The 21,832-nt window shown below is 26.6% G+C and overlaps 1 long non-coding RNA gene across 1 annotated transcript; it reads right to left on the minus strand.

Moving 5' to 3' along the window:
- Positions 1-19,793: 19,793 nt before the first annotated feature.
- LOC129976394 (uncharacterized) lies at positions 19,794-21,592 on the minus strand. The gene is made up of 3 exons (XR_008785138.1): positions 21,238-21,592; positions 20,611-20,730; positions 19,794-20,356 (listed from the first exon to the last, which is right to left on the minus strand). It is a non-coding gene; the product is annotated as an uncharacterized LOC129976394 (long non-coding RNA).
- Between the last annotated feature and the right edge of the window lie 240 nt (positions 21,593-21,832).

Consider the following 21,832-nt stretch of genomic DNA (forward strand, 5'->3'; position numbering starts at 1 on the left):
TACTCTTATCTGTCTTTCCGGGACCAAAAGAATTGAGGTAATTCAAGATGAATTACTCCATATAAACATCGAAATCATTGATCTAATAATAGGTGAGCATTTTATCATCTTTTTTTATTTTCTGGACGAGGACACAGATAATTATTTGCAAAGGTTATTCACATATTTCTTTCACTTGCACGAATTCTAATATTCGTGATTTCTTTGCATAGCATACAATAACCTTTCGTTCCGTTCTTACTTACACTCCACCAACAAACTTAAACTTACATCTGTTTCTGTGGGATCATGAGATTTTTCCCCCTGGCGTCACCAATCAGCGCATGCGCATAGGGTTACAAAGTATTATGGTTGAACCAAGAATTCCAAAACAAATAACTGTTGAAGATTGTTAATGAGCTCTTGTAGGTGAGAAGGAAATTACTTCATAAAAACCACCAATTTGATCAGAATTTTCAGAATAAAGTCAATTAGACTGAATGCTATCTTTCTGTAAAGACACGCATGTCACAGCCTCTTCTTCTTAATATAATATTTAAAAATTGGCTTCGCTGTAAAATAATGCTTTTGTACCACAAAGCTCTCTTTAACTCTATTTACATAGCTGTTATCATTCTAAAAAAAAAAAAAAAAAAAAATTTTTTTTTTTTTTTTTTTTTCCGCATACAACAGGGAACTTAATTTTGGCTCGGCATCAGTGGCGCTCGTGGCAGCGATGTTTGATGAGGTCAGGTTTTCATAATTATATTCATTTTAAAAGATGTTGGTCAATATAATCTTTAATGCGTAAAAAAATATTTTCTGAATTTGTTTTTAATGTAATATAAGAAATTTATTATTATCTCTGATTTACATAGTAACATTTTATTTTCCTGTTACCGTCCTTTTACAAATAGCTCAATAAAAATTCTTTATGAACTGTATCTATCCAATGTTTGAATCTTTTGGAGAAATAAAGCTGTAAAGCCTTCATAATATATATTTATTTTAGAAGAGCCAACGCAAAATTCATAAAATTGCTGTGAGATTATAGCTTCTTATTATAAAATTCAACTAGCAGTCTGACGATATAGGCAGCGCCATCTAGTCAATTCCCTTCACAACAGTAACAATGGAGCGTTCAAATTTTATTTTCAGATTATTAGCACCCGAATATAAAATAAAAAATTTACTGAATTAGCTTTAAAAAAAAGGCATGGCACTAAATAAATGATGCGATACAAGCTCTAATATTGTGTAACGCAAAAAGGACAAAACAAGCAGTGTTTCTTAATTTTACTTTTCTATTAATTCCCTAAAGAATGGTTGAATTTTTGAGAGAATATATCGAAATTGCATAAGATTTCGAAAAATTGTAACCTTCTACCACTTTAAATAAAACTGCATCGTGGTGTGTTATATAAAAAGTAGTACATTGCGGTCTAGCAGCGTAGGGGTTGAAGTGTTCAGTGAGCTGTGTTTAGACCGCTGAATGCGGCAATTGTTCTGACCGGTGTCAATAGACGCTGGCAATCGTTGATCGGGTCCTCAAATGGATAAAATTGAAAACTCCTTAAATCGGCCTAATAAAAAAAAAAAAAAAAAAAAAAAATTAATACAAGCAGCTTCGGAACCTTCGACCTTACGCTTTTGATCCGAACTATGAATGCAAACCTTTACACAAAATGACTATAGCGCCACTGACTACTATTATGGCTGTATACGTTTGTGATAAAAACTATATATATATTGGCAGTTTACCTTTACTAAAGAAGGTTAACATATTAAGCAATCTGTAATACTTTTAAATTTAAAATATTATGAAATATAAAACAAATTTCTTCTCCTTTCAGTTCATTTTAATCTTTATAGAAGCAGGTAATTTACCATTACAATAAGTAAAATGCTTTTCATGACCAATATTTTTTAGGGTTTCGATTGATTCCGTTCATATTTCCCATTTGTTTCCTCCCGGTTTGAATAGATAGAGGGGATTTTTTTTTTTCCTATGAAACTTGATGTTGTTGTTGTCGAGATACAAGTTCTGACTGCAAAATTCAACTTGCAGGCTGAAGTTACATACAACGCTTCCCAGCGGTAGTTTCAATTTGCTTCACTATACAAGATTAGCAATTGAGGGTTCAGAATCAGTTACAACTTGATAATACTCGAATATAAAATAAAATTTTATTCAATTGTCTTCAAAAAATGGATCACATGCTACAATATTTAAGTATAGTGATCGTAGCGTAGTTGTTAACTGGCTTATATGCTATTCACCCCAGTTAGGGATTGCAATACCGGGATACCGAATACCGGTATTTTGAGCCATTTTACAATTTCGTAATACCGGTATTCACAAGTTCAAATACCGGTTTTTCGGTATTTACTAGAAATTTTTAAAATGGTCTCCACTATATGTTCAGGGATCACCAACAAAGCAAAATAATACACGTTTTTGTTTTTATGTCTCCCTAACGGGCGAAATGAATTAGCTAATGAATGGCTTAATTAATTGCTTAAATCTAAATTAGCGAAACATGGGTATCCCTGAAAGAAGATATTGTATCCATAACGACTAATGATGCAACAGGTATGAAAAAAGTTGGAAAGCTGATGGGTGCAAATAAGCAATTGTGCTATGATCATAGAATTCAATTAGGGGTAATAGATATATTATACCAAAAAAATAAAGAACAGAAGAATTCAAATACTGTGGATATAGAAACTTCGGATTCCGACATGGAAGAGACTAAGAGTGAGAGTGATATTGACAATGAAGATAATGACAATTTAATTGTTGAAGAAGATATTGCTAATGACAATGAAATATTAATCCATCAAGAATTGCTTCCTATAATTTATAAAGTTTGAAAAATTGTTAAGATATTTAAACTTTTCTCTACAAAAAAGCCCATATTACTAAAATATATACTAACTGAAAATAAAACAGAATATATGTTAATAATAGATTCTAAGACACGTTGGAACAGCTTACTCCTAATGATGGAACGGTGTTTGAAATTTAGAAATCCAGTTCAAAAAGTAATCATCGACTTAAACCTGAAAATTAATTTTTCAGATAGTGAATTCGACTTAATATCCAGAACTATATCAGCTCTGCTTCCTATAAAATTGACTATTGAGGCATTGTGATGGAGAGATTCTAATTTATTAACAGCTAATGCAACAATAAATTTCATGTTGCGGTCACTGAAAGAACAGCACACATCACTATCTGAAGAATTATATATTACATTGAAAAATCGCACAGAAGAAAGGCATACCGAAATAGAAAATGTCTTACGGTATTTACATAATTATAAGGATTTTAAAAATGAAAATGAAACAGAAGAAAAGAAAATAACAAATTCAAATCTGATTAAGTTTAGAGTAACATCCTGAACATCCCTATCCACATTCAGAAGAATTCGGTTCAATAATCGAAGATTATGATGTCACTACTGTTGATAGTGAAAAGGAATTGTCTCTTGAACAAAAATTAGAATGAGCAATAAATAAAAAAATTTCAACTATATCCAAAACCATCCGACGAGAAATCGATTTATTTGAAGATGAGGGATTTAGAGGTAAATACTTGGAAAAAATATATTCCGCATTGCTAACAGTACCACCAACTAACGTAGATGCCGATAGAGCGTTTTCGACAGCTGGTCATTTTACACAAAATTACTTTTCAGGCGTAATGACAGTACAATGGATGCATTAGGTTTTTTAAGATCACATTTCAAAAAGTTGTAATAGTAGCCCAGACTGAATATTGATATTTACACTTTTTGTGATTTAAATAAATAAGATGTTTCTTTACTTTTTTCTGATTTAAATAAATAAGATGTTTCTTTACTTTTTTCTGATTATATACTGTTATAATTTATAAGTTACAAATTATTTTTGTGATATTTACACTCTCTAACAAAACTGGCAAATAAAACACAGAAAACACCTGTGTTTTCTTTCTTTTTCTAAAATTTCTAATACCGGTATTAAAACCGGTATCCCGGTATTAAGATTTTAAAAATACCGAATACCGGTATTGAACTTTTGGTCCGATATTGCAATCCCTAATGGGAAGCGATTTCAGACTTAATAAATAAGATAAAATGTTAATCTGAAATTCAATTTTCACCACAATTTGCTTGAAAAGCGAATATTATAATTCTATTCGCGAGTTGGGACTGCACATCAGACCAAATAACGTGGATTTGCACTCACTGTTAAAGTCGATCGGGGATGGCGCCCTTAGGGCACCAGAGTCACAAATCGTTTTCGTTGTGTGTTGATTAACACAAAGGGACCGTGCTGTCATGTGGTTGGACCAAATAAAATCTGGACTACAAATAATTCTAATAATAGTTGCACCCAACACTTATTACAGATTAAAATATTAGCAACAAAACTCAACAATAGATTGTGTTATTACAAAAATGGTATTTATTTGCATACATAAAAAATTTGGAACCTCATATGCGCTGCAATGCATGCTTATTAGAAATATTTTTTCGAAAAAAAAGAAGAGGGATTCTGCAAGAGTATGAGTTACTTCTTTGCGCTTCATACCTACATTGCACGAAAAAAAACCTGCTACTGGCATAACTGTTCAACCAGGATTAACAGGACTTCACAACAAATGTAAAAGAATTATTCGGATTTCTTTGTATTCCGAAGCGGATACGTAGAGGTTTAAAATCTCCATGTTTCCCCTACAAGATGATACAGAAATTTGAAGCAACTGGAGAACAGCATTTTTTTAAGAGGACAAAAGCAAATCCCCGCTTCTACAGTTGTCGTTGAAAAAGGAATCTGCACAATCACACCACCATGCAATCCGTCGCCGCATGCTAATGTTCAATTGTTTACCATTGCACGTAAAACCTTAGGATGGATTTTCTATTTTTATCCCTACAAATTCAAATCTGTGGACCTATTGTATGACGAGGATTCAGAGTGTTCGAGAAAATAATAAACATAGAATCAAGTTCAGATTTCTAATGGGCTTGCATCTACCCGATGCTGGGCACTTTGGCCACATAAGACTAAAAATCCTTCCAATTAGACAAATATTTATTAACAAAGGACAAAACAAACACAGGACACATATAAAACGTACACACACCAAGATCTCAAGTTCTGCTTTCATAAGCCAGCTCGCAGGCTGATAACACAGCGCCATCTATTGGAGGTTACATTTTGATTCTCTTCACAACACCATGAATAACAAAGAATAAAAAAGGATAACAATAACATTGAAAGAAAATTGAACGTTTGCATCTCGAAGATGAAAGGGTAATTAAATGAAATTAAGAAAAAGAAACCTTACTCATAAAACAAATCATATCGTTTGGTTTTATTTTGTTTAAATATAAGATTAGTCACAGAATCATGCAAGCTTTTAACATAAACACACACTTGTCACAATTTTTAAAGCGAAACAGAACTATTGTGTATTTTACGAGATGCATTATTACGTTTTAATATGCGCCAAAGTGTCCTTTTATATCAAATAAATGATGCTTGATAGCTTTTCACTTCTCTTTATTCTTTTATATTTTCTGTTGTGATATAAGAACAATAATTCAAAAATTTTCCACTAGGTGAACTATAAGGCAGTTTAATGCCTAACGCAATTCCACTTTACTATTATTTATTCTATTATTTACTCTTTATTACTCTATTATTTACTACTCCTGAAATGTGTTATTATTTATAAATGATAGTCAGAGTTTGCATACATTTAAATTTTTCCTTGATTTATCAGCCGTGTTGGAATAAAGAAAATATTCGACTTTGTATAGTTTACCACTTTTAAATATAAAAAATATTTTATATATAAATATTAATTTTAGCAAAAGTTGACAAATCCAACGGAGGTAGCCTTTTTTTAAGGTATTATTTATGATTCGGTCATGTATCGAGTCGAAATGAGAAATAATATTCATCAGTTAACTGTTATGTTGTGTCCATAGTGCATTGAATACATATGGCATATTCAAATTATTTGTTTTGTTATGATGGACTAGCGTCTCAATCGCAACGTTTATCCCTATAGGAAGGACGAATCCATTGCAAACCGCACTTTTCATATGTAGGACCGTTTGCGTGAGAGGGGTACCAGGGCTAAGCGTTGTCATTTACATGTTGAGTTGTTATCACAAAGCTTTTACCTGTGGTTTGGGAAGGAATGGTATATTTTTTTCCAAACGATGTGTTGATATGTTAGCTTAAAACTAATTTCTCAGTAATCTTTCTACTTATCTAATGGATATTTAATACAAATTCCTTTTCATCTTTTATAAGAGTTCCTTTGTATATTATTTCACGACAGCGAATGCTGGAGTAAAATAACATAGTGTTAATCGGTTAGTACCGACGAAAAATTTTAGACTATTTATTTTCTTCAGGTGGCTTTTACTTGCTTTCCACTTTTTTATTGCTGTTTGTAGATGGTTCTGAATTATTTAAAAGTACTTTTTGCCTAACGAATGTTTCCATTGATACATCTACAAAGCAGGTGATTTACAAATTAAAAAAATGTAACATTAAAAAAAAACTATCATTTAATTAATTATTATTTAAACTAATTAAATTTATTATTTGATTTTCGAAATTTATTTAGTAAAATCTACATAAAAGACATCTCATATTATGCAATGTTAATGTTTGTTGGACTAACTTTGTGAAATATTCATATGTAAATGTTTTACATTTTTATTTTAATTACTAACCATTTATCAAAAGAAATGTCTAGTAAACATTCAGCTAATCGAAGCCCTAAGGATACCAATCTGTAAATATTCTTATTCTGTTCTTCAACACTGTAACCTCCCTGTATTTTATATGAATAAATATTTATCCTATATCTATAGCTGAGCATGTTCAATGGTTCCTTAGTTAACTGAGAGTACACTACAAGTACAATGCTTAGCAGTCATTCATACCTTGGTTTCCTTAATGATTTCCAAGCAAACTGAAGACAACTGAATGAAAGCAAATATATCATTTTCTTAACCATCTCACAAAAATCAGCTGGTATATAAATATTTAAAACAAGTTTTAATCAAAATACTTTCATTTGTATTAACTTTGTTTCCTTGAGTTTTCAGACTTGCTACAACTTTCTGTTCATCCAAACTTATTATGCATTCATTTTTTTTTTAATCGAATCATAATATAAGACTATAGAAGTATATTTCTGTACATAGAAAAGAACATATTTTTGTATATATACTACTAAAAAAATGGAAATAACTATTTTCATTGTAGTCTTTTAATAGATTTTATACATAAGTTTATTCAGTCTCAAAAAGTCTAATATCACAAATTAAGTTTATGAAATGCTAAAATATATTATAAGCTTTTGCAAAATGCTTTGTTTCTAATACAGCTGCAATACTAAATTTTTTAATAATTAGATACAGTAAACCAATAAAAAAATTAAATTGCTATCGAATAAAAAAAAATCCCCGAAAAATTAAGATTTGTGTGTAAATTAAGTTAAAAAAGTATTTATTTCTTATGCTATATTCCATAATGATAATAAAAAAAAGTTGATTGCAATAGATACTTTGTAGAACATCCTTATTATTAAAGTTTCTTAAGAAATATCTATTAACTATCATTGAGCTAATACCTAGTTCTCAATTCTTGAAAGATGTAGTTCAACAGATTCTCTAGATTATTTGGTACAATTTTAATACATGAGCCAAAATACGGTATGCAGTATTTAATCAAATAATTCATAAAGTTGTATCATCAAAAGTATTTATGTAAATATGTTTGCATTATCTAATCCAAAAAACCATATAAAAAACTCATTTATTATATTACTTGTATAAATTTTTTTAGTTATTTCTATATTTAACTGGAGTCCAAATTGAAAGAAATATTCATTAATTTGGAAAGAAAAATTCTTTCTCTCAGTAAAATTATCAATTCAATAATTGTAATTAAATTATGCTTAATTTTTAATATGATTGCTAATCTACTGGAATCAAAACGTTAGGATCCCAAGGCTTTGTTTTTGTCTTGATTTATTTAGCAGGTATGCTGTAAATTTTCACAGCACTTTATTTTTTATAAAGAAATTAAATTTTTAGCTGACTATTTAATTTCTGAAAGAAATGTATTTTATTAATTTAAAGTAATTTATGCCTTTTGTTTATGAGAAAATCCAAATAAGAAGTTGCAACTGTAAAAAGTACAATTTAAAATCAATCAAAACTGTGTATGAAAATGGGGAGAATTTTTATGAAAACCAATATACATTGAAACAAAACAAGTAATTATATGATAATTTAAATAATATTATTATACTGCTGAATTTTACTGTGCAAGAGATGAGAGTTTATTAGTATCTCATACTAAAACGTTTGTAAAATTTGAAATTTATTTGAATAAATAAACAGTTGTTAACTTGTAAATATATAGTTCTGATAAATTTGAATAAGAGTGATATTAACTATGGTTATTTTAAAGTTGATATCTCTACATGAAATATATTCATGATCCATGAATAGTAAACAACCAGATCTTTATAATAATGCTGCAGAAAGAAAAAAAAATAAAGATTTATTTTTACTTTATGAAACTTAATTTTCCTAATATCAATATAAAAATTTCTATATACGACCCTTTTTTTCACTTGACTCCTTGTTGAAGGCATTTGTTGCTTTGGGTTGAATGGAATAAAAATGTACTCCATTATAACTAAGCAATGAATTAGGATAATTAAAACTAAACAGAAAATGAGATATATTGTGATTGCTTGAAACATTTCCATAATTAATCTCTATAATACATTTCTTTGTTCAATCTTAAGTATTTGAATGCAAAATAACATACTTATTTTATATATATAACATTAAATTTGATGTAACATAACATTAAAACTTTCTGTTTCATAGCATTATAAACAGTGATATTTCATATTAGTTCATTCTCAAGATCTATGTTTTTCATGAATCCATACTAAAGTTTACATTTTCCAAACTATTAAGTAAACTGATTCTATTGGTTTTACCAATAAATTCTTAGAATATTTACAAATATTTTAGTTTAGAATGTTTTGTGCACTTAACAATGCAATAGAAATCTGCATTTAAAATAATTGGGGAAATGTAAACTTTTTTGTAAATTGAACCAACTTTTATGACAGTAAATTATTTTGACAAAAACTATCTCAAAATTTTTCTCCTGCCAGTTTTCTAACATCATTTTCATTTCTTTCTTTCAAATGAGGACATTTTATTTCATGTGACTTTGCATAAATAAAACAATTATATTTCAAATCCTGTTATTTCATGAATATGATGGAAATATTTATTTTCTGATTTATAATTTAAATTATTGTTAGTTAATATTATAGGAAATTTTTTGCTGTTGAAAACTTTTGCTCATGCATTTCTATTTTGTGACTAAGCTCTATGGAAATTTATTACTTCCTTTTTAAAAACTAATATGCGATTTAAAATATATATATAACATGAATTTGTTAAATTTCATTATGATAAACTATCTTTTGATATTTTTTGACAAACTTTGAAACATATCTTTGTATGCTTAAAATTAGGAATCAAATTCTGATCGCAATTATTATGTTCTGAAAGACAATAAATTATCATGGCATGATTCCGTAGAATAGCTATGAAAATTCAGATTATGTAAGAACTATTTCTATCTGAATTTTTTTAATCCTAATAAAAAATATGTTTGCAATTCAGTTTTATTAAAAATAAATTTAAAAAAGTATGTTGATTAAACAATTTACAATTAAGCATATTAACAGAATTATCACATAAAATTTAATTTTTACTAAATTTTTCCAACCCTAATACATATTAAAATATTTTATGAATGGTTCACATATAATAACAATGCAATATTAGTAATGAAGGATTTAAAATATCTATATAAGCTGCTTAGATTGAAAATGAAGTACTGTAAAAATAACAGTTTTAAAAACAATAGTAATAGTGATGTATTTGGATATTTATTTGTAATGAATTTATTTTTTCAAATTATTATATAAAATGCCTGCATTGGTGTGTAATATGATATTCTTATATACATTGAGCATAAAAATGAGATAAGGAAAAATAAGCAGCTATATAGTTTTAATTTTATGAAAATTTTTACAAAATTAACCAGAAAAAATAAATGCTAATATGTATTTATCATACAAAATTTAACTTAAATATTAATCGTTTCAGTTTACAAAGATTAAATGAATAATAATGTTGTAAAGAATATTGATTTGTAAAGAAATGAATAATTTTAGCTAAATTTTAAAAAAATGTTGAGTTTGGTAAATAAAAGAGCCATTAATGAAAACTAAAATGAAAGAATTGCTCATAATTCTTTAGGGATTCTTAGGCTTATAGTTTAAATTAATCTGAATGAAATTCAGATTTCACAATCAATGGTCAAGAGTTTGAATTTCAAATGACTTACACAAATTAACTTTTCCTATGCTATCTTCTTCACTTTTAAAAGATTGTACATTTTCTTGAGTTGTATATTTATCATCTGGTTCATTACATTTAAATTTCTTTCTTTCAGTTGGTCCTATCATCCCACTATAGAAGCTTGTGCAACCTGTATTCGTCAGACTTTATTCTTTCCTTTTGCATATTCAAATTTTTATAAATATAAATAATAAGCATATTTTTTCCTCTGAAGTAACTATTAAAAAGTCTAATTAATTCCCACAAAAAAGAGCATAATGAATACAATATATATAATATATGATGATACAGTATATAAACTTAGTAATACATCCCAGAAAACAGCTTTGGTATAGCATGTAGCACAAAAGTTGGAAATAAAAAAGAAATCCCTCAATTTTATAAGAACTGAAAATGAAAAAGACATAATAAAGCTGATACAAAAATTGGTTTTCCATAAAATGGCCTATATATTTTTTTAAAACACTAATAAATGAAATGTACTATGATGTTTACATAATATTTAATTAAAGAACTTATTCATTAATGTCAGAAAAATTCTAATTAGTGGTAGCCATGGAAACAGATAATGCAGGCAAGTTTTTATAGAGCAAAAATCAATCCTGTAAATCCATCACCAGACAAATTCATTTATCACTTACAAAATGATGGATATCCACAAAATTTGCTATTCATAAACTAAAATTTATACTGAAAACAATATAAATATTTAAGAAATTTTATAGATGAAGTATACAGTACTAAAAATGATATTTAAAAAGTTTTGAATAAATAAATATAAGTTTATGTTTTGTTTATATATAGCATTTGATGATTTGTTTTTATATAACAGCTTTATAACACAAACATTCCATGTCTATCAACTTTTATTACTGATATATAACTCTGAAATTCATGACAAATTACTTATATCATTCAAAAACATCAAACTCTACATTCGTGATAGATAATACATAACTGCAAAATTTTGCAGAATTGAACAAAACTTTCAAACATTTTTATACATCAATATTACTTTTTAAAAAAATCAAACTATTATTTACAATACACAGATAATAAAATTCTGGATTTCTCTTCAAAGCAAGAATGTTTAATAGATAACTTTAGACAAAATCAAAACATAATTTTTATTTTCTTCAAAATACTATTCTAATAATTTTTTTGTAATGAAGAAAAATGGTCAATTTCAGTTTAAATACACGAAAACAATGATATAAGATTCTTTATTAGTCTAAACATTACTAACTTCTCCATCTCGAAATCATCACAAGTCGGCAACTGCGTTCGAAAAACAATTGATCAGAGTGTGATTATCCGTTGTCGGATGATCAGAAAATGCAAAACAGGGGGAAATCAACAGCCGGTTTTGTTTGGAGAATACCGATTTGACCACTGAGCAGCACTTAATTATCAGCTAATGTTTAACTACGCTTGGTGAATATGGCCATAAAGGATGAAAAAAAGAAAGGGGGAAAAAAAAAGGTCTTTTCAGATAAAATAAAACTGATCAGTAAAGATCATAATTTTAATGCAGACATATAATACCTGAACACAAGTCGAACCTGATTGGTTTGTTCAACTTGGTTGATTGGTTTGTACTTATAGGTATGAGGAATTATTTTTGCTTATGACATGAAATATGTTTAATGTCAAATCCAGAACTACTGATATTCACCTTGTATAATTTTGAAATTTAGCACTGTAGATGACATATTCCTTGAGATAAGAATGATGATAATAAGATTCCATGAGCAAGAAAGAAAGCACTGATATTACTTTTGTCTTTAGTTTTTTTTAATGATAATTTTTAAATAAGCTAACATTTCCATAAAAGGTTTTTTTTTTTTTTTTTTCCTCTACCATATAAATTTGGACTCTATTTAATTTATACAGTTTAACAGTCGAGTTTGACATCTTTGCTGTAAAAAAGAAAGGAATTCATGAAAAAAATTTTAAAATATAATAAGAGCAAGATTTTATTTTTGAAACTATTTATACAAATTATGGAATCCAGGAATGATATATCTTTTAATTTAAATAATTGCTGGTTTGATGATACTTAAAATTATTTTATATTTTTTGTATTGTACAAATTAGGTTTGAATTATTCCTAAGGAATATTTATAATCATTATATATCACTATATTATATATATATATTGTAAATAAAATATAAATATATTGTTTAAACATAGTAAATAATTTAATAAATTTAACCCTCTTCATCTTGAAGGTAGTCAAGACTAGTATTTATGGCAGAGTTGATTCCGAGAGGGTTAAGCTACCGAATTGTATTTAAACATTCTGGCCTTTTTAATAATTTCCTTATATAAGAATAGCTGATATTTGAATTAAAGATCAATAAAATCAATCACATATTTTTAAAAAGTGAAATGGCATTTTATTATTGGAAAACGACTAACTATATGTATGTACAAATAATTCTGTGATACACATGAAATGATGATAGTATTTTAAAAGACAATAAATATAAAATTTTAACTTAAAAAAGTATTTCATCATATATATTATATATTCTCTTTCTGCTTAGATGTTATAAATAATATAAAAGCAATGTTTTCAATCCCTTTCTTCTCAGCATACAATGAAATCATTTCTGTGATAGAATAAAATGAAAAGTAATTTTTATGTATTCCAATTCACGGTAACAGATTTTTTATAAACATTTTAATTTTTGAAAATAAACATTTTCTTTAAAATTTTCACATACAAAAAAAAGACCACTGTATTAGACTTCAGTAATAATAAAAATACTTGAATACTTCTCATATATTAATAAAAAATAGAACTTAAAAATCTCTACATAAATAAAGAAACAAGATTTTGTATTTTAATAAATGTTTTTACCTAACTAGATGCAAGACATTCATTCAGTTCCCAGATTGATGCTGGAATTATATAGACATTTGATGATAATCTTGCTCATATTCAATGTCATGCTTACCAATTGCTTAAAAACTTCAAATAATTTTTTATTGTATCAATTGCCAATGAAATACTCATCTAGATTACAGAAAATCGCTATCAACATATGTAAACTTCTGAAGATATGTGCACAAAGTATTTCAATTAAATAAAGTAACTCTTAATAATTCGAAGAAAAAGTAACATGGATTTGATAGGTATTTTTGTAAATAAAGATAAATATTAGCTGTAATTATCATCTAATCTTATAGTTGTTTACTACACATGAATAATTTCACAAATAAAAATGTATGATGTACACAACTGAATTGTAGCAACCTGGTTTCTGGCAGAGATTGCCATTTTTTGCATTCACAGTGTAACACTAACAAATTCTGCAGATTGAAAATACAGCAATTCATTGTAATATACATATATAATTCTGAGGTGAACTAAAATTAAGAGTTGATTACTTAAATAATTAATGCTAAAACATTTTAAATTAATTATATATATATATTCACACTGTTAGCATATTTAGAAATAATTAAAAGTAGATTCAAAATATGTGAAATACATACTACAATCACATTTAAAATTAATCAAAAATAAGTTCAGAATATTTTGAATATGCACTACAATAATATTTAAGAATAATTGAAAACAGGTTCATAATTTTCCGATTTCAAACAATAATTGCATTTGTAAATGACTGAAAATAGAGAATAGTTTCTCAATTGCACATATAATTTTATTTATAAATAGCTGAAAAATTATACTTAAAATATTTTAAATTGCTAAAATTAAATTATTGCTGGCTTTTGATGCTGAGCTTTATACATTAACAAAATATAGATATGAAATAATACTGGTTAGTTACAGCATTACTTTTATCTTCCTTGCTGAATTAGTATTCTGACTTAAAAGGTTTAAAGCTATTGTTTTAGACTCATTAGTAAAAGGCACATAAATTTTCTTGTGTGTGCGACTTGGAATTTTTTTTCTTCTAGTACAAAAAAAAGCATTTCTACTGCTCATGATTTTTATTGGCAGAAGCATGACTTTTGGTTTAAAAAATAGAAGCATGTTGTTATGTTATCTTAAATCATGCAAAAATGGCATATTTGAAGAAATTTGTGTTCAAGCAACATTGAGTTCTTCTGCAGCAACAAGGGAATGTATCAGATTATTACAATATTCCCTTGGCTTTTCTCATTGTTGTGAGAAAGGTATTGTAGATTCATACAAGTGAATCTAATTTAATGAACATTAAATTATTAGTTTCAGTGGTTGGTTGGTCTGGGAGATGTGATTGGTGCAATATTTTAATTAAGATTGTAGGTTTCTGCAGCTTCACCAAGTATCAAATTTTTGTCATTTGGTACATTATTTATTTTCTTTTTGTCTAGCTAGTTCAAATTTTGAAATTGTGGTAGAATTATTTTTATGCTGTAATATTTTCAGAAATATCCCAAAAATCATAGACAGAAATTCCTCTGTATTATTATTATAGTAGAGATTATCCTTTAAAAATGAATCAAAAGGGATAAATTGATCAAAAGTGGGTATATTCTATTAATTTATTTAAAATTGAATTTTTTTTCCCTTTTGGGTTTTAAATTTTAAGTTTTATCAAAATGCTACATTCTCCAGAAATATATTCACTTTGAACAAATTATTCCCTGCTTTTAAATGCATTATAAAAAAAAAATAAGCAAAAATTATAAATGGCATGCTTTATTAAAAGATTCATTACTTTAAGTATTTGCTTTATAAAGTAAGTAACTTTATAATTATTACTTACTTATTACTTTATAAAGCAAATACTTATTACTTTAGGTATTTACGTTTAAAGTAATTAAATCTATGTCTACTGCACTAATTAGCACATTATACTGCACTATATTGCACTAATCTATATATATACTTTACTATGACATAAAATAAGAAAAGTGAAATATTAAGAGAAAATTTCTGCATGCATACTAACAAATAACAGAAATATGATTAATTTTAGAAAATATGTTCTCATAAACACTTCTATAAAAAATTGCCTTATATTGTAAAAATGTCTATATTTGTAACAATTTTAATAAAATCACTAAGAAATTAGATTTATATATATATATTCATTTACTTTATATTTTCTTTCGACGTTTATGATGAGAAATCCTATTAAAAATAGAGAATACTAAAAATGATAATAATTTTGGTGTATAGCAAAAGGAGTGGTAGTATTAATGATGAGAATAATCTTAGTTGTACTGTATACATTTATCATATAAATATGAGAATTATGTTAGTGAATGGTTTTTATACATTTCAGGAAAAAATATGAACGAATAATTCATTTTTAAGCTATCACATATCTATTCCTTAAAAAAATTCCTTCTATGCCACAGTAAATATATTAATGGCCCAGTAACCATAAAAGTATATAATAAAATTGTAAATAAAACATTTTTACTGTAATTTTTAAAATTCTTAATTAAACTCATTAACAGATCAAGTTCAGTAGAAACTGCATGGTAGCAAAAATATACAGGGGAAAAAAACTTTTAAGGCTGAGTTGAATATGGATATTTGAGACTTTAAAATCCTTGGAAGTATAGTTTTACTCATTTTTCTAAATTTCTCCATAGATATAGAATGTATATTTCAGAAACAGGTTTGAAAATTGAGATATATTTCTCTATTTTGAAGTACTTATAGATATGAGAAGTTATTTTTACTTAACATGAGATATGTTCACTGTGAGATCCAGAATTGATTCTCATCTTGTATCATTTTCAAATTAATTCCTATTGACAACTTATTTCCTGAAATAGGAATGAGAATAGCTGAAGATGACTTGTGCATAGAAGGAAGCATTGATATCAGTTTGTCTTTCTTCTTCTTTTTTTTTTTATTATATTTTTAAAATAAAACAACATTTCCAAAAAAGATTTTTTCTTCTTTTTTTTTGCCTTTTATATAAAACTTGTTTATTTTGGCCGGGTTAACATATGAGTTTGATACCTTTGCTATAAAGAATGAGAGGAATGTAAGAAAAAGTATAGCACTTTAAAATTCAGTTGGAGCACAATTTTGCTCGGATATTTAAAATAAATTCCTGAATCCAAGGATCAAGAGTCCTTTTAATTAAATAAATATCGATTTGATGGTACCTATAATTTGATGTCAATTAAATATGTATTCATTGTTTTTTTATTGTATATAAGTTAAGATTTTTTAATGTTGATTCCAAACAGATAATTAATGCAGATTGTAAGTGAAACCGATAATGCAAAATATCGTATATATATATTTTTTGGTTGAGTAGAGTGCAGGTTGAACAAGCAGTGAAGAAATTTGGTATCTTAATTTTGTTTTATTCTATTCCGAATGACAGGCATGATGTTAACAAGGTGCAGCGCAGCGAGGCGCAGAAAGGGCAAAGATCACTAGCCTTATATAACATAGGATTTTTGGCCAGGTGCCAAAGGAATACATGTGTTGACCTTTGACACCTTTTCAAGGGCAAAAGTATCACTTTCATTTGATACATAGTACTGATGGCACATTATTTTTATAAAGGGATTAATTAAACCGAAAATGGGATTGGATCACGAAATAAGAGAATATTTTAGAATGAAGTTACGATGGGCTAAATTAAGATAAAGCTTTGGAAATTAATTTGGATTAAATTAAGAGTTTAAAATTTTATTATATATATATATAGTCTAAATTAAGTATAAGCAGGTGATTTGAACACAGCTAATATTTTAATAAACCCTGAAATTATGACTAGGATAACTACAAAGAAATTCAGCTACAGAATTGTGTTAAATTCCATTTTTTATACAAAATAATATTTCCTATGCACAAAATCTACAATGGATCGAGAATCTCAGGAAAATACCTTTTTTAATAAGATTTTTTAAAACTGGGAACAAATAGTGATATAAACATAAATTACATTAACATATAAAAATAATTATGACAGAGCATACTAAATATAACTTGCAATTTGTAAATTCATATATAAAGCAAATTTATTCTGGAGATAGATTACATCATGGGATTATAGCAATGCATTTCTCAATTCTAAATTGAATATAAATAATTTTGAATAATTCAGAATATTTATGCGATACAAAGATGTTTATTTTAACAAAATATTCTGGATTTTGACTAATTTACAAACACCAGAAGTTTGACTATTTCATTGAACTTGACACTATCCAAAAGTTTTACTTTTTTCCAATATCATACTTATATATTTTGTTCTAAAATAAAATGGAAGATAGTAAACCTCTGAAAAATTCTTGATTCAAGATGGTAAAAAAGATAATAATTCTACATTTTTTTATAAATATATTTAGAGCCCAAATTATTCCCTCATTTCAAAAGCATTATACAAAACTAAGCAAATATTAAAAATTGTAAGCTTTATTAAATAAATTCATTACTTTTAATATTTGCTTATTTCTGCATAATGTAATTAAATCTATATGCATTGCCCTAATCTAATTTGCACAACATAAAATAAGAAAGGTGAAATATTAAGAGAAAATTTCTGCATGCATGCTAACAAATAACATATATATGACTTAATTTTAGAAAATACATTCTCATAAACACATCTATAGATAATTGCAAAAATGTTTATAAATAAAATATAAAATGTTAATAAAATCGATGAGAAATTAGACTACATATATATATCCATTTACTATATAATTTCTTTCAACACTCAGGATGAGAAACCCTGTTAAATTATACAGAACATTAAAAATAATAAAAAAAAGTTTTGTGTATAACAAAAGCAGTGGTAGAAATAATAATTATAATCTTAATTGCCTTTATACATACACTTTTGATGATAATTTTCAGAAATATGCAAGTACACATTTATCATACAATTTCGTGAATTCTGTTACTAAGTGGTTTTATAAATTTGAGGGAAAACAATGTGAAAGATAATTTATTTTTTAGCTATCACCTATCTATTCCTCAGAACAATGCTCTGAGACACAATAAATATATTAATAATCCAGTAGCTATTACAGTATATAATAAAATTGTAAATAAAACAATTTTACTTTTTCAATAGTAAATAAACCTTTTTAAGTTCTTAATTAAATTGTGTAACAGATCAAATTCAGTAGAAACTGCATGGTATCAAAAATATAAAGGGGGGGGGGACTTTTTAAGGCTGAGAATTGCACATGGAACAAGTTTGAAGATTTAAAATGCTTGAAAGTATAGTGTTATTCATTTTCCTAAATGTCCTCCATAGATATAGAATGTATATTTCTCAGATAGGTTTGAAAATTGAGATATGAAATTATTTCCCTGCTTTGAAGTACTTAGATATGAATAATTCACTTGACATAAAATAAGTTCTCTGTCAGATCCAGAATTACTGATATTCACCTTGTATCATTTTAAAATTAATACTATTGACAATTTATTTCCTGAAATACGAATGAGAATAGCTGAAGATACCTTGTGCAAAGAAGGAAGCATTGATATCAGTTTTTCGTTTTTTTATATGATATTTTCGAATAGATCCAACATTTACTCAAACTATTTTTTTTCTTCCTTTCATATAAACCTTGCTTATTTTGGCCATACTAATATATCAGTTCATATCTTTGCTATAAAGAACGAGAGGAACTTGTGAAAGAGTTAATCACTTCAAAATGCAATTGGAGCAAGTTTTTGTGTAAATATTTAAAATAAATTAATGAATTCATATCCTTTTAATTAAACAAATGTCGGTTTGATGATATCTATAATTTGATGTCAACTAATTACGTATTTCATTGTTTTTTTAAAATTTAATATGTGTTAAGATATTTTAATGTTCATTCCAAAGAGATATTTAATGCAGGTTGTAATTAAAACCAGTAATGCAAAATATCATATATATATGATGTAAATTAAGTACAAGCTTATGATTTAAACACACCTAATATTTTAATAAACCCTGAAATTATAACTAGGAAAATTGCAAGAGAATTAGGGTACAGAATTGTATTAAAATGCAGTTTATATGCAAAATAAAATTTCCTATGTATGTAATCTACAATAGATTAAGAATCTCAGGAAAATAACTTTATTTTAAAAAAAATTATATGATTTTTAAAGCAGGGAACATATAGTAATACAAACATAAATTACAGTAATGTTTAAAAAATTATGATGAAGCATATCAAATATTATTATAACTTGTAATTTGTAAATTCATATATAAAGCAAATTTATTCAGAAGAGAGATTGATAAAAAGGCTATAGCAACTCCATTTCTCAATTCTAAAATTGAATATGCTCTAAAAATATTGAATAATTCTTAATATTTATGTAATGCAAAAATGTTTATTAAAAGATTACTCAATTTTAATAAATTTACTTGCACCAGAAGTTTGATTATTTCATTCAAATTGATACTATTTAAAAGTTTTGTATTTTTTCAAAATATTACTTATTTTTTTTAGAAGGAAAATATTATAAGACATTGATGCTCTAAAAAATTCTTGATTCCAGTACAATTAATAAATTTAAAAGCTATTCCAATATTCAATATACACACTAAATAAGAATGACAAACAGGAGTATTTGCCATTATTCATTTCACCCAGATTCCGTATTAAGGATATTTAACTCGTTTTTTTAATAATTTCATTGTATAACAGTAGTGGGCATTTGAGTTAAATCAATCACACACAAAAAAATATGTGAAGTCAATTTTTAATAGTGGAACATGATTTATTATATGTACACACGAATAAGTTTTCATTACACGATGGAAATTTTTTAACAAACATTAAATATAGATCATTAAAAAAATGAAGTAAGATTTATCTTTAAAGTAGTCTTATATATAATAATATATACAAGATATTTTATGATATAAATATTTTTTTTCTAAATATATAAAAACAATGCTTTCAGTGCTTTTTTTCCCAGCATATTATGAAACCATACCTGAAATACAGAATAAAAAGGTCCGTAATTTTAAGTATGCATTATCATTCAATATAAAGGATTTTTTTAATAAACATTTTTACTTCAAAAGTAGAAAGGCATTTTCTATAAAATTTTACAAGCGAAAATTCTGTAATAAAAGGCCATTCTATTAGGCTTCTGCAATAACGAAAAACACTGAACAACTTCCATAATAACATTTCATAAACAAATGCAATTTAAAAGTCTTAAGAAATAAAAAGTAAGAATTTTACCTTTCTGAATGCAAGACATACATTCAATTCCCAGTTTGATGTGGAATTTATTCACACTACTTAGGATAATCTTTTGTCCATCTTTTACATTGATTGTCAATGAGATGCAAATTTTTTTCCCTAGAAATAGTTGTGTATTAGATTTATTATCAACTTATGTAAACTTCATAAAAATATATAGGTAAAATATTTCATGTAAGTAAAGTAGGACTTTCTAAATGTAACTTGCATGCTTAATGATATGAAATAAAATGACAAGGAAAATTTTATAAGAAGTTATTTTATTAATAAAGATAAGTATTAGTTAGAATTAACATTTAATCCTATATCTGGCTTAACTGACATGGAAAATTAGACAAACAGAAATATGCGACGAGCTGTACACGATTCAAAATACTTGAATCTTGTATAGCTTGCAATTCTGGCATTCATATTAAACATTAATTCACAAAATAATTTGAAAAATAATGATTTTCAAAAGCATACTATACTTGCATGTATAAATAACTGAAAATATTTCAAATTGCTAATATTAAATTATTAAGGCTTTTGATGGTGAATTTTTATGCATTAACAAAATATAAATATGAATACACAATAATAACACATTTTTAATTAATCATATACATTTCCATTTCTGTCATGCTTGCAAATAAGTGAAAGTGCATTCAAAATACTTCCAATAGAAACTACAATATTTCAGATTAATCAAAAATAATGGGTGCTGCCAGATTATTTTTGATTAAATTAATAATAAACTTTCACATTTCCGTCAAGTTTATAAATAATCGAAAGTACGTTCGAAACATTTCCAATATAAACTATCACATTTAAAATGAATTCAACATGAGTTCAAAACAAACGTTCAGCTGTTAATAAATAACGGACTCAACCAAATCAGTCTTGAGAATAGGTGTCTATTAACAAATTATGATTCTGAAGATTTTCCCCAGAAGCGGATAGCGAAAGAACGATGTTACAATGTTAATGGACTAATTAATTTTCTGAACAGGAATAAGTGTTTCTGCGCACGCTCAGATTTTACTGGAGAAAATAAGTAATATTCACTATGGTTCATGATCGTTCTCTTCTCTCGTTATCCGCTTATGTCAGAAGCATCATCAGGATGAAGAATTTTTTCGTGTTTAGAAAATCAAAAATGTTAAAAATATTTTATCATTTACAACTATTAAAAAAAGTACTAACGTTTTTTTCAACGTAT

This window comes from Argiope bruennichi, chromosome 7 (genome assembly GCF_947563725.1).
Source record: "Argiope bruennichi chromosome 7, qqArgBrue1.1, whole genome shotgun sequence".
Classification (NCBI taxonomy): Eukaryota; Metazoa; Arthropoda; class Arachnida; order Araneae; family Araneidae; genus Argiope; species Argiope bruennichi.